The sequence below is a fragment of the Anabrus simplex genome, chromosome 1, assembly GCF_040414725.1.
Source record: "Anabrus simplex isolate iqAnaSimp1 chromosome 1, ASM4041472v1, whole genome shotgun sequence".
NCBI classification, from domain to species: domain Eukaryota; kingdom Metazoa; phylum Arthropoda; class Insecta; order Orthoptera; family Tettigoniidae; genus Anabrus; species Anabrus simplex.
In genome coordinates this window covers 1207923176-1207937690 of record NC_090265.1, presented here as the reverse complement: position 1 = coordinate 1207937690, position 14515 = coordinate 1207923176, and the positions used below count along the sequence as shown (strand labels likewise).

The window sequence follows — 14515 nt, the reverse complement described above, 5'->3', positions numbered from 1 at the left end:
TCAATGATGACTGATTGATTATGATTGGTTGTTTAAGGAAAGGCCTAAAATTTAATTCTCAGTCATTTATTTTATTAGTGGTCCTATCGACAAAGACTACACAACTAGTTATATAGAATAAAATTTCCAATCATTTATGTCTTATACATTTTTACCGTACCAGCTATGATAAAAGAGATATTAATGACCTCCGATTTTTCTTGCTAAGTCCATACCAAGGCCGAACCACAAGTAATGGGTGAACAGAATTGAATGAAAATTGGTATGTAAAGTCTGGGAATAAGGTACCACAGTCTAGGCTGTAAATAATTTTATTCATGCTGGATGCAATGGTATATTAGGGGAAGGTGCCTAAAATTTAATTTTTTACATACCTATGTTATTGATCCTATCGAAAAGTTATAGAGAATACAAGGTCCGATCATTTATGTCTTTTACAAAGTTGAAGGCCAACAATATCAAAAGCTCATAAAACTGATTAACAATAACACTACAATGACCAACGTTGTGATGTGATTTGTCTCTTTTGCTGCCACTCATCTCCAATAAATGGGATTACTGCTAAGTCCTGAGCAAAACAGAGGTCTATAGAGGTCATCTGATTTTATCAGCACCATGTCTAGAATATTTTTCCCTCTAGTTGGTTCCATCACTTTCTGATTCAGGTGTACTTCCCATATTAATTTACTCACCATTTGTTGATAATGCTATCTGTCATTCACATTCCCTTCCCAGTTAACATCTGGTAAGTTCTCATCACCCTCTACAATAACGTTCTCTACTCTCATTTCCCATACAGCTGATTTTCTTATAATTCTGCATAAGCATCGGTGCCAGCCTTTCCGGGTCTGTACATCCCAAAAACAGCAAGTTGCATATGAACTTGAGAGATAAGTCTTACACCTAGAATTTCATGTTTTTCATCCTTAACATTTTGGGAGCTTACAAATTACACTAGCCTGCAAAATAAAACTTTTTTTTTGTGCGGTAAAAACAAACCTAGGTGGGTTTTATGAATTTCATAATGCAGAATTCGAGGGGAAAAAAATTAGTTTTGGCGAATCACGTCTGGTTTGGTGGCAATTTTACAAAATATTATTTTGTTCTTACGTAAAATTGTTGATACTTAGTATTGATTCAATTTGATGTATTAATCTAAATTTCAGCTTGCAAAACGTAATCATATTTTTCATGCATTGAATACACATAAATGCTGCTTTGTAAGCGAGTAGATAGTATGTATTATATTAATGTATATTGAAATTCGTGAAACTGAAGCATAAAGCGCCTATTTAGTTTTGACTGTACAGTTGCTTTTAAATTAATATAACCGTATCTTAATTAAAAATTACATGGTTAAACATACATAGTTTTGTTACTTACATTATGTGCAGGTTAGATTCACACTTCTGTATTTTCCCGTTTTCCGTGGAATTTCCGGGTTTTTGAAGTTCTTGAATGATCTCCAGAAGGGTCGTCTCGTGCAATCGACCAACAGTAATCGGCCATCACATTCACATCCCAACATCCCTGATAGCATCGTTCTGCATCTTTGAGATCCTGGTATAACCTTTCACCTTGTTCTTCACTGACAGCTCCTAAATTTAGAGCGAAATAATCCAGATGCGAAACTAAGAAATGAAGCTTAAGGCTCATATTACAACCGAGTTCCTTAAACTTTACCAACATTCTCCTTACAATTTCTTTGTATTGAGAGTCCTTAATGTTGCCAAGGAATTTAGTCACTACATCTTTGAATGCATTCCATGCCTCTTTCTCAATTTTGGTCATCGTGTCTGTGAAAATTTTATCCATCTGTTTACGAATCTGTGGTTCATCAAATACGTCTTCTTTGATTTTTGCATCTAATAATGAGGGAAATTTAGTGGATAAATATTGGAAGCATAGGCTACTTTTATCAAATGCCTTAACATACAGTTTCATCAATCCAAATTTGATGTGCAAGGGTGGAAGTAGAATTTTTTCATGGTCAATAAGACTTACATTCAAGACATTTTTGGATTCTGGTTGTAGTTGTTTCCTTTCTGTCCAATTCACTGTATCCCAATGTTTATCCCGTGCCCTGCTATCCCATTCGCATAGGAAACAGGGAAATTTTGTATAGCCTTTTTGCTGTCCCAGCAACAATCCAATGATCTTCAAATCACCGCAAATTTGCCACCCATTCTCATGATATTGAATTTTTTCAAGCACCAACTTTAAGATCTCGTATGTTTCAAACATTTTTGTGGAGTGTGCAAGTGGACGGATGCCAGAACATTTGTATTATGAAGCAAAACAGCCTTTAAACTTATTTTGGAAGAGTCAATAAAAACACGCCAGTTACTAGGATCATACTCTTTCTCTCCCAATCGACGTAGAAGATTTGAAACATCTGTACAAAATACAAGTTCATCTTCTTGAGTATAATACTTTCGGACTGTTCTCTTTGAAAGGAAACTGCTTTATCAGTCCATCATAAACATTGCATAAGGGCTGGGGCTTTTAACACGTCTGATTATTCAAATGGTCCAAGATGAAAGACAAACTCTCAACTGTCTTATCTTCAATCCTACATAAATCGCTGTCTATTGAGTATCTGGGAGAGTTTGTTATGAATTTACCAGGAAATCCCCAACTACAAAATGAAAATTTAGACAGCAATAAACCTATAATAAAATGCAAACAATAACAAATCAAATCACATAAGTGTATTCTAAAAAAAGTTGCGCGAGAACATCTCTCAACATTACATCTCACAAATTCATGCAGATACTAAAACACCAAATTGCATCAAAACTAGACGTGATAAGGAAAAAATAGCATCATTTTCAGAATCAGGGCAGCGATTTCCATAAGAATTACATATTTTCTATTTTACCGCAAAATCATGTTGGCTAGTGTTATTCTTTCATCAGTATGAATACTCTCCCCACCCCACTATCAATCAATCATTAATAATCTGCATTAAGGACTATCACCCAGGTGACGGACTCCCTTTCAATTGTTTACCTAGCTTTCTCTTAAACATTTTCAAAGAACTTGAAAATTTATTGAATATTTCCCGGGATAGTGTAATCCAACAATCTCTTTCTCTTCAGCCTATGAATGAATATTTGCTTCAATTTGTCCTCTTGAATTCCAACTTTATCTTCACATTATAATTTTTCCTACTTTTAAAAGATCTGCTCAATCTTATTCTTCTACTGATGTCATTCCATGCTATCTCTTCACTGACAGCTTGAAACATAGCACATAATTCCAGTATAAATGATCCGTCATTGGAAATTATAAATTTTCCAGCTAACTCATTCTTGACTGCCAGCATTTCGCCCTAGTGTGCCAATTTGGGCTGATCAGTTTGTAACTAGCACGCACACCTTCCAAGATGCATGGCTAGTGCATATAGTAGTAGAGGCTAATAATGGGCCATTTATATTGGAATTGTGAATTTACTCATTCAGGACAAATATTTTAGGTTCTCTATGGGAATGAATATCTGTAACAAAGCACATAGTCGAACATCTCATCTCCTTACTCCTAAGTCCTCCCTGCCCAAAGTTTCAACATTTTCGTGACACTAATCCTTTGTCAGAAATCACCCAGAACAAACTGTGTTGCTTTCCTTTAAATCCTTTCCAGTTCATGTATAAAATAGTCCTGGTGTGGGTCCCATACACTGGAACCATACTGTAATCGGGGTCTTACCAGAGACTTATACGCATTCTCCTTTACATTCTTGATATAACCCCCAAATACTCTCGTAACCATGTGAAGAGATCTGTAACCTTTCTTAACAACCTCATAATGTGATTATGCCAATGAGGATATTTCCTTATATTAACACCTAGATACTTACAGTGTTCCCTATGAGATACTATCACCCCATCAACACAGTAATTAAAACTGAGAGGACTTTTCCTCCTGGTGAAACTTGGGTATGTTTGAGACCTTTACAGCGAAAGAGATGGAGAACTCCAGAGCAGCCATAGATCTGAACTTCCTCTGGGCATCCGGATAAGATAGCTTTTCCAGGGGTAAAAGTTTTCTTGATGAATGTCGGTCAGCAGTTTCAGTAATTCAATCAAAGAAATTGTTGGTGGTGATGTCAACGAGATGTGCAAGCTCTAGAGGAGTTAAAAGAAAGAAGAGGTTCCCTTTTTGGACCCACAAGTACCTGGGGAAATAAAAGTCGACCTTCGGCAAAGATATGGCGTACCAAACGTAATGCTTCATGCGCTAGAGTGCGCCCGGTATTTGGAAGGGATCGCTGACTACTCTCCCAACAGGCATGCATCACCTCGCCACGACCTGAAATTTGTGATTGGGGGAGGGTGAAATCTACATACAAACTTATTCTACCCAAGGCAGAGAGGAGGGCCAGACAGTACGAGAAATTAAATTTAAGAAATTGAGAATCGAAAAGTAGAAATAGATATGAAGGAAAAAGAGCACAGACAACTCTCAGGAAACTCGGGGGACACCTTGTTAGTCTGGCCCTAGAATGAGGCCAATCCACCCTGGGTAATCCTAAGCTGGCACAGCTCTCGGGATCAACAAGCACACAAGCCCCCACACTGACGTCAAGGTCATGGTGTCCCTAGAGGGGGGCCAGTATTACTCGCCCCCTCTATCTGGACATTACGTTTATATCCATACATACTGCTGACTGAATACTTCCTGCCTTTTGTAAGTTCTCACATATACACATCCCTAGTTCATTCATGATCCCTGGAATGTCCATCCTGGTACCTGTTTCTGCCTTAAAGTATTTATACATATCCTTCCATTGCTCCCTGAAATTCATTTGGATGTCCACTGTGTTTGCCATTATGTTATCCTTAGCCGATTTTTTCACTAAATTCTATTTCCCAGAAAGCTCTCCCTCCTCCATTCCTAACTCTATTTCTTTATAATCTGTACCTCCTTCTTAATCTCTTTATGTCTGGCTCCATGGCTAAATGGTTAGCATGCTGGCCTTTGGTCACAGGAGTCTCGGGTTCAGTTCCCGGTAGGGTTGGGAATTTTAACCATAATTGATTAATTCCCCTGGCACGTGGATTGGGTGTATGTGTTTTCTACATCATCATTTCATCCTCACCATGATGCGCAGGCCGCCTATGGGTGTCAAATCAAAAGACCTGCACAAGGCCTCTCCGGAGGCCACATGACATTCATTAATTAACCCAGTCTGCTACAATGACGGGTACAACCGTCAAGAGTTCCACTTCCATTAACATGCAATGATGGGTACAACTGTCGCTGTGTACTCAAGTCCGAAATACGTCTGTCTATCGATTTCTTTCAATTGTGATATTGTACTTTAGAATTACATTCCTAGATAGTGCTAGCATGTTTACATGCCAATGTTATTATCCAAAGGCCTACTTTTAAAAGATCTGCTCAATCTTATTCTTCTACTGATGTCATTCCATGCTATCTTGTTCATGAAATGAATGCTATGGAGCAAGATGTCGTGTAAACATCATGAAGAGGAAGAGGAAAGAATTCTGCCATTTCTTCTTGATAGTGGTGATGAAGATAACTTCGTACATAACCTCACCACATCAAGCAATTGGAACTGGAGTTTGGCCAGTAATGTTCCGAAATGCAATGCGTTTGCAATTGTTGGGGAGCTGAATACTATAGTCAGCAGGCGTCTGGGTGATGACGCTATAGAATATGATGTCGTAAGTTCCTTACTGACACTTTTTGCGGGGGAATTTGCAAGGAAACCAATTCCTATGCAAAGAAAATTCCGGAAGATGTCACCCTTCCTGATTACGTCACTAGAGGACGTTCATCTCAAGGTAGCACACCAATGAGACTATGGGGAAGGCACTGGGGTCATTTTCCTGAAAGGATTACTCCTACAGCACGTAAATCAGCCCCATCAAGGAGATGTAAAGTCTGTTTTGAGCATGGAATCCAGAAGCAATCTTGCTTCGAGTGCAACAAATGCAAAGTTGCCCTCCACGTGGATGGATGTTTCAAGATGTACCATACCTTAAAAGACTCTTAGTTAATAGTAGTAAGTTACACTGTAACCCAAATTGGTGTTAGTTTGATGCAGTATGCTTTTGTAATGATTTTAGCATCCATAACTTCAAATGTAGGAAAAAAAATCGCATTCCAAGGTACATCTTTACTATTCCTTACCGAGGAGGACGCAGATCTGTCCTACAATGCTATTTGGATGAAGTGTCCATCTTCTCATGGGATGGTCTGTGTGGCGCGACCAGACCCCCCTCGCCGTGTTCTACGGCCTTCTGTGAATCATTCTTTACACACCCATTGCATTGCAGACACACATTTTCCCACGCGAGCAGCACTTTCCTGGATGGATGAATCAAGTTCTCTCATGCTAATAATGCGCCCTCTTTCAAACTCACTCATTTGACGGTACAGTTCTCGCATACTTCTGCAAGGCATCCTGGACGTCTGCTCAAGTCACACTGATCCATTATCTTCGGTTTATAGCGACAACGAGAGCTGCAGGCACATTTCACCAGTCGGTGGTCGTGCGCAAAGATATCAATGTGGACCTTGAACCTGAGGGCCAACATTGTTCAAATAATAATAATTTCTTCGGAACATACCAATGCACATGTCCTGTGAATATAAACTTCCTATCTCTAGTCTTTCAAGGTGTTCTTGTTTTTATGAACACGGGTGTACTGTAGATATTTAATATTTCATTACCCTTGAGTATCGAACTAGGAACCAAAACAATGTGGCTGAAGGTGACAATACTTGTTATTGTACAGTTGGACAAGATTTTCCAGTGTGCTCATTTTCTGTATCGGCAAGTTTACACACCCTGTGAAAATAAATGTTATAGCATGCACAAATTTTTTTTCTGGTTTTTGTGAACAAAGTGTATTTGATGTTAAGATTCAGCACAATGACAGTAATGTATTTGATGTTAAGATTAAGCATATGACTTAGTCATTTACAATAGTCACTGTTGACAACACACACATTAACCTATTCGAACCTGACTTGCAGGGACAGAAAACTATTTATTTTCGAGAAATTTGTTTTAATTTTTACAGTCAGGTCAGGAGTGATCCTGATACCGTATCCAACAGTAGACGGTACTACCTGCGACTGTCTGGCCGAGGGTTGGGCGGTCGACACCAAACCCGACAAACTAGGGGAAGACCAACAGCTACGGGTGGAAGAGTTTTCCCCTAGAAGGTTTGATGAGACCCTTGTGTAGGAAATGACAAATAAATTCATCAGCTGCTGCCTTGCAGTGAGGTAGGGGACTGCCAAAGGCTAAGGGAGAATGCCCCTGACAGAAAATCCCCAGCAGTGTTAGGCTTAGCAAGTCAACTGAAGGGTTATATCGATTGCTTTCAACTACAAAACGAGCCTTGGAACGCAAAGAAAATACCGGATATACACGTCTTCTCAAACATCTGCAACGTATGATGACCGTAAGGCTGATGTTCAAGTACGATGTTCTGAGAAGAAGCCCAAAAGAAAGAGTCCTAAACACAGAATTGGAACATTAAATATCCTGATCCTGACTGGCAGAAGCGAGGAGCTGATAGATATGATGGAAAGGAGGAACCTCTGTATTCTTGGCCTGAGTGAGGCAAAGTGGAAGGGAAGAGGAACAAAAAAGCTAAGAAAAGGATACAAACTACATTGGAATGGAAATAAAACAGAAGCCAAAAATGGTGTAGGTTTTATATTAAGAGAGGACACTGACGTCATCAGTGAGGTAATATATGTTAATGAAAGAATTATTAAGTTGAACATCTCTCTTAACGAGAGTGTGCTGACAGTAGTCCAGGTGTATGCCCTACAGACTGGCTGTAACGAAGAGGAAAAAGAACAATTCCGAACTGATTTAGAAGAAGCTATAGAAAGAGAGGAAAATATCATAATAATGGGAGATCTAAATGCTCAAGTTGGATCAGACAGGCGTGGATATGAAAATGTACTAGGTCCACATGGTTATGGAAACAGGAACCCAGAAGGAGAAAGTCTTCTAGATCTATGTGTAAGGAATGGCTTGAGAATAAACAACAGTTGGTTTCAGAAGCAGCTAAGTCATAAACTAACAAGATACAGTTGGAATGGAGATACTAAAACTCTGATAGATTATTTTATATCTGACAATGAAGCAGAAAAGACCATATGTGATGTCAGAGTTATACCAAGTGAAAGCCTGGACAGTGACCACAGACTTCTCCTCGCAACAATAAAGCACATTGAAATTTATAGACCTCAGAAATACAGGAAACCAAAAATTAAGACATGGGAGCTAAAGAAGACAGAGAAACAAGTTGAATACACAAAAAAGTGACCAATAAATTACCATCAGATGCATTACAAGAAGGCAACATCGAGTGGACTAGATTCAAAGAAAGCATTGTCAGAGCTGCATTAGAAGTTTGTGGTAAAACTAATAGCAAAATGATGGGAAAAGAAACTCCTTGGTGGAACGATCGGGTGAAGATTGCTGTGAAAGTGAAAAATGAAACCAGGAAAGCCAGAGACAAAGAAATGCAAACAGGAAGTCAAAGGAATGAATCTAGAGTAAACGAACTGCAGCAGAAATACAGAGATCAGAAGTTACAAGTAAAGAAAATTGTGGCCGAAGAAAAACAGAAAGCTTGGACTGATTTCACAGATAAACTAGAGCAAGACAGCAAAGCTAATTCTAAACTACTTTACCGAACAATATGAAATATAAGAAGAGACAATGAATACATAACAGCAATAGAGGAACCAGATGGTAACATAGTTAGGGAGGAGACAGAAATAAGGAAATCCTATTTTGATAATTTATACAACAGTACTGGGAAAGACTCCAATGATGTAACCACACAGGTCAGTTTAAGCTACAGTGATGAGCCTGACCAAGAGAGTCCGCCAACATGGAAGGAAGTAGAGACGGCCCTTAATAGTATGCCCAAAGAAAGATCTACAGGATTTGATGAAGTCAGTGCAGATATGATCAAAGCAACTGGTGCAATAGGAATACAGTGGCTTCATAGAGTAATTAATGCAATATGGAAGGATAGGAAAGTCCCAGATGATTGGAAAAAGGGAATAATAATACCTCTCTTCAAAAAAGGAAGCCGGAAGAAATGTAGCAATTATAGAGGGATCACTTTATTGTCTCATGGTTTGAAAATATTTGAGAAAATACTTGAAAAAAAGGCTAAGGAAAATAATAGAACCACAACTACAGGAAGAACAATATGGATTCAGAGAACACCGATCAACTACCGATCTCATATTTGCACTTAGAATACTGTTAGAAAAGCATTGGGAGAAGGGCAAAGACTTAACACTAGTGTTTTTGGATCTCGAAAAAGCATCTGATAGTGTTCCAAGGAAGCCTATATGGGAATGTTTAAGAAAGAAGAATGTACCCAAAGGGCTTTTCCAGAAAGTTAAAATGCTTTACGAAGACTGCTGCAGTTGCGTACAGATAGGAAACGGTAATTCTGATTGGTTCCAAACCACTAAAGGAGTGCAACAAGGCAGTACCCTTTCACCATTACTTTTTATCACTGTCATGGATGAAGTCATGAAAGAAATTAAGCAGAAGAACAATATGGACATCAATGCATTTGCATTTGCAGATGATGTAGTAATTTGGGGAAATACAGAGAAGGAAGTCCAAGAAAGGCTGAACACCTGGAATGAACATTTGAAAGCACACGGATTAACAATAAATAAATCGAAAACTGTTACTATGTCTGTCAACAGGCAGAAGAAGAAAGGAAAAAAATAATGCTGGAAGGTACACAACTGGAAACAGTAGACCAATATAAATATATTGGGTGCATCATTTCAAGTGATAACAGAATACAGCATGAGATTAACAACCGCATTAAAAAATCAGCTCAGTTTTACCATCAAGTTCGGAACCTCCTCTGGAACGAACAAGTTCCCTTAAGATCAAAGCAGATTCTATTCCAATCATACTTCACCCCCATAATAACATATGGCCTAGAAACCTGCACAACAACCCAACAAGTGGACAGCAAACTACAAGCCGCAGAAATGAAGTTCCTACGAACTATGGTACAGAAGACAAAAAGGGACAGGGTAAGGAATGAAAGAATAAGGGAGCAAGCTGGTGTGTACCCATCCCTGAATGAAAAAGTGACAAGGGCCCGTTTGAAATGGTTTGGCCATGTCAAACGAATGGACGATGGAAGGACAGGAAAACAATGGCTACACACAGTCGTGGCCGGAAAACGACCAGTAGGAAGACCTAGGAAGAGGTGGCTGGACCAAGTGAAAGAGGACATAGGAACAAGAGGAATCAGCTGGGATGTCGTCTTGAGAGAAGAGTGGTACATGGACAGACAGAAGTGGAGAGTGCTCGTAGACCACACCCGGGCAACTGGAGTGGAAAACTGATGATGATGGTTTTAATTTTGTTTAATGAGAATCTGTTAAAAAGTGGCATCTTTACAAAGCTATATACATCACAGCTATATGCATAACTGTTCGTTAACTGTTTTTCAGTCTTCAGTAGTGAATCATTGTGTGATATTTTTTGAAGCAACTCTCCAGGTGAAGTGGAACACCATATTTTTCACATAGCCACGTCACTTCGGACCTTATTTTATGAGCTTTGCACATTTCGCATGGCCTAGAAGGATGTTTCTTCCTTTCTGTTGGAGGAATAGGCACTGAAAAATGTCCCCATACTTTTGCCTGAAGCCGCAGGGGGCTGTCTTGACTGGGCGGTCTTCCTTTTGTTGTTCTAGGTGGGAGAGCAAAACTCTATACTTGATTGTCCATCGTGTTACAAGGAAACATGCAAGGACTTTGTCTTGACGATCTACAGCATTCATTTTCCTGTTGTATCTTCCAATACCCTTGGGTATTATCACTACTTCTTCACCTCCACCTCGTATTATTTGAATTTTTCACAACTTCAAAGTCCAAGTTCTTATCAACAGTTGAAAGCAAATGCACATCCTTTCTGTCTTTCCATTTTATGGCAAGGGTGGTGTAATATACTGTAGTTAAATATTTACAATATCCGCAGTTAACCATTCGCGGATGTGGATAACCATTCGCAGATGCAGATGAAGGAAGTGCAGATGTGGATGATATTTTGTATATCTGCGCAGGGCCCTATCTATAAATTAACAATATGCATATGTGTTATGTCCTTTTCCACAGTATTTTTGCATACAGTATATAAGTTTTTTTTCCAAGATTGACACTTTCCTTCCATTTACACTGGCATTCCTTGGGTCCCTAAGTGTAAAAGAGGGATAACACTGTACTAAGTTATGATAGAAAATAAATCAATACATATAAATGGGCTTAAGTGGTGAGGTCACATGTAGCAAATGGTGGAAGAGAGGTTATGTAGCAGACTAGTAAACTACACTTCGCAGATAAGTTAAGCAGGTGATCTAAGAGATGAAGTTTGATGTAGTGTTTATACAGACAGTGTATTATGGAGGCGCTCATTCGCAGCGCAGTGAGAAAATGTAGGACTCCCTAAGTCTTCCAAACAAAATAATCACTGAGGGTGGAAGAATACAAAAGCTGATCAGGGGAGGTAGGATGGGAAAGGAGAACAAATGGAAGCAATACCAGAATCAGATGGAACCCCATGATCACCAAAATGCATCTCAGAAGTTGTGAATTCAACTTACTTATGTATGTAATGATCTGGTTCAGATGAGACTTGTTATTAAGATATAAAACTGCTCAAAAACTGATCACAATTCTTAAGTTAATGTATTTCAAGGTTTAAGACAACCACATACAATTTTCTCATCATTTTTGCAATTTACTAGATGTATTTGAGAATTCACCTTGAAATATTTTGCATAATATTTAACTGTCAACTAGAAAAAAAGAAAAAATGATTCTTAACATTGAAAATTGTTATCTTCATGGTGTTAGTTTAAAGAGTTATTTCTGAGTAGTGTCCATTCACCTATGATACAAAAGGTATTTCTCACAACAGTCAGGTAAACAGTACAATAGGTGAAATGTACCGTATTTCACGGCAAAATCGTCGCACTTTTTATACCAAAATTTTCGAAAAAAATTGTAGGGTGCGACCATTATACGATGAATATTTAATACCAGTATTTGTATTACTCAAAAAATGTATTTATAACTAAATTGTATTTGATACAAATTTAAGATGCACGTAATACTCGCGTTTATATATCAAAATAATTAAAATAGTCTAAAACAAAATTCATAATTTTTCGCAACAATTCGGCGAACGTTTTTCCAACCTGAAAATAAAAATGAACGTATTAAGTTAATTTGTCATTAATTTGAGTATTAAAGTTAAAATATTACTCTTGCAAAAAATTATCGCTTTGTTGTGAAATGCGGACTTACCGGTACGCAATTTATTCCAAATCTTCAGTGTCGCTATCGCAGGTTTCGCTATCTGATGCGCCGTCCTCGCCTCTGTTAATACCAGTATCAGATTCTTCATCTCCCTGCCACACTGCGTCATCTTCGGAACCGTCTAGTGCATTCGAAATCCCAGTCCTTTTGAAGCTCTTGGAGACTAGTTCAGGTGGTATAAGATCCCAACTCTTCTTCACCCATGAGCATAACAAGTCCAAGGGTGGACGCCTGATATTTTCGGCGGGCGTCAATTGCTGATCGCCGCTCATCATCCACTCGTTGTAAAATCGACGTAAGTGGTCTTTAAAGGGTTTATTAACACATACGTCTAGTGGCTGCAAAGCAGATGTTAGGCCACCAGGAATGACTACCTGTCGTGTCTTATTTGTAGTGAGAATTTGCTTCACTTCGTTCACGAGGTGACCTCGGAAACTATCTAAAACAAGCAGAGCTGGTTGTTTTAGTAGTGCACCAGGTCTTCTATTCCACACAGTTTTAATCCAGTCCAGCACGAGTTCTACGTCCATCCAACCCTTTGGTTGCACTCGTACATGAATTCCACGGGGAAACTGTATATTCTTAGGCATCGTTTTCCTCTTGAAAATGATGTAAGGCAGCAACTTTCTCCTGTCAGCTGTAATGGCTAGCATTGCCGTGCATCGCAACTTCTCACTACCGCTGGTTTTCATTAATACACTCCGTGATCCTTTTAGTGCAATAGTGCTGTTGCGAGGCATATCAAAAAAGATTGGAGTCTGATCGGCATTACCGATTTGAGAAAGCAAGTACGAAGTTTCCTTGCGCAAACGTATGACAAATCGGTGAAAATTTACAATCTTGTCCGTGTAATCAGCAGGCAACTTTTGGCTTAGTAATGTTCTCCTTCGCACTGACAGATTGTGTCGTCGCATGAACCCCTTAATCCACCCACGAGTCGCCTTAAACTGAGTTACCGGTATGTTGTGTTTGCGCGCTACCTCCTGTCCCTTAATTTGTAACATTTCATATGATACACTGCAGCCATTGTTACGAATTTCACTGACGTACCTAAACACTTCTTCGTCAATTATAGGAAACTTCCCTAATTTAGGACCTCTAAACGCGCGTCTAGAAGGGTTTGTGCTTTTTAGCTTGTTTTTTACTTTCCGCCAGTCACGCACCAACTTTTCACTCACAGAAAATTTTCTTTCTGCAGCTCTGTTCCCGTGCTGTTCAGCGAAGGCAATTACGCTTAGCTTGAAGCCCGCAGAATAGTTTCTATATTTACCCATAATCGCTTATAAATGCTTCACACGTTAATGTTTTGGGATATAAATGACTTTCCGTAGTTGTTCACTATTAAAACAAATTATTTCTGCAAACACCCAAAACACAAATTAAAAACCTAAATTCTCACGCACACATGTCTACAGTAATCACGTAAATCTGAAACAAATAAACGCATCTGTGATCTGTCCATTCCAGAGCAGCCAATACTGTTAGGCAGCAAGGAAGCATGCAACAATTTATCAGTTTAGCTCGTTGGTTGCGACACACTACTGCGCTTGCGCAAAGCTCGCAAACCGGAGCTATAGCTAGCGCGGTGTAGATCTACTGTATAGTTGACTGTATTCCGAGACGTCAGTAACAAACATTCATTTTTTTCAATTTCTTTTAAACATACGGTAATTAGGTTAATATTTCTTCCCAGTTATTGATGATTTTACATTACATTACTGTCGAGTTTATAAAATAAAACTTTAATAGCATTGGATAATAATTATCTTGACTGCTTGGATAAAAGTTTTCATCCCATGCCCGGACACTTATGACGTAGTAGTAAGATAAGAGTCTAGCGATGACAACTGAGACATCGTAAATAATTCGGCTGAATAATTCCGTGGAAATCTGCGTTATCGTCTTGGATTTCACTTCGTGCGCAATAACACAGGAGCCGGCCCCATGGTGTAGGGGTAGCGTGCTTGCCTCTTACACGGAGGCCTCGGGTTCAATTCACGGCCGGGTCAGGGAATTTTACCTGTATCTGAGGGCTGGTTCGAGGTCCATTCAACCTACCTAGCCGGTATTTCCTGGCGACGTTGCCGATAAGCGATAATTTACAGCCTTACGTATTTCAAATGGGAACTCATAATATGTAGGT

At 39.0% G+C, this 14515-nt stretch overlaps 1 protein-coding gene across 1 annotated transcript in view; it reads right to left on the bottom strand.

Annotated features, from left to right (window-relative positions):
- The window catches only part of puf (ubiquitinyl hydrolase 1 puf), an 870156-nt gene that overhangs the window by 247027 nt on the left and 608614 nt on the right, over positions 1–14515 (bottom strand). The window lies entirely within an intron of this gene.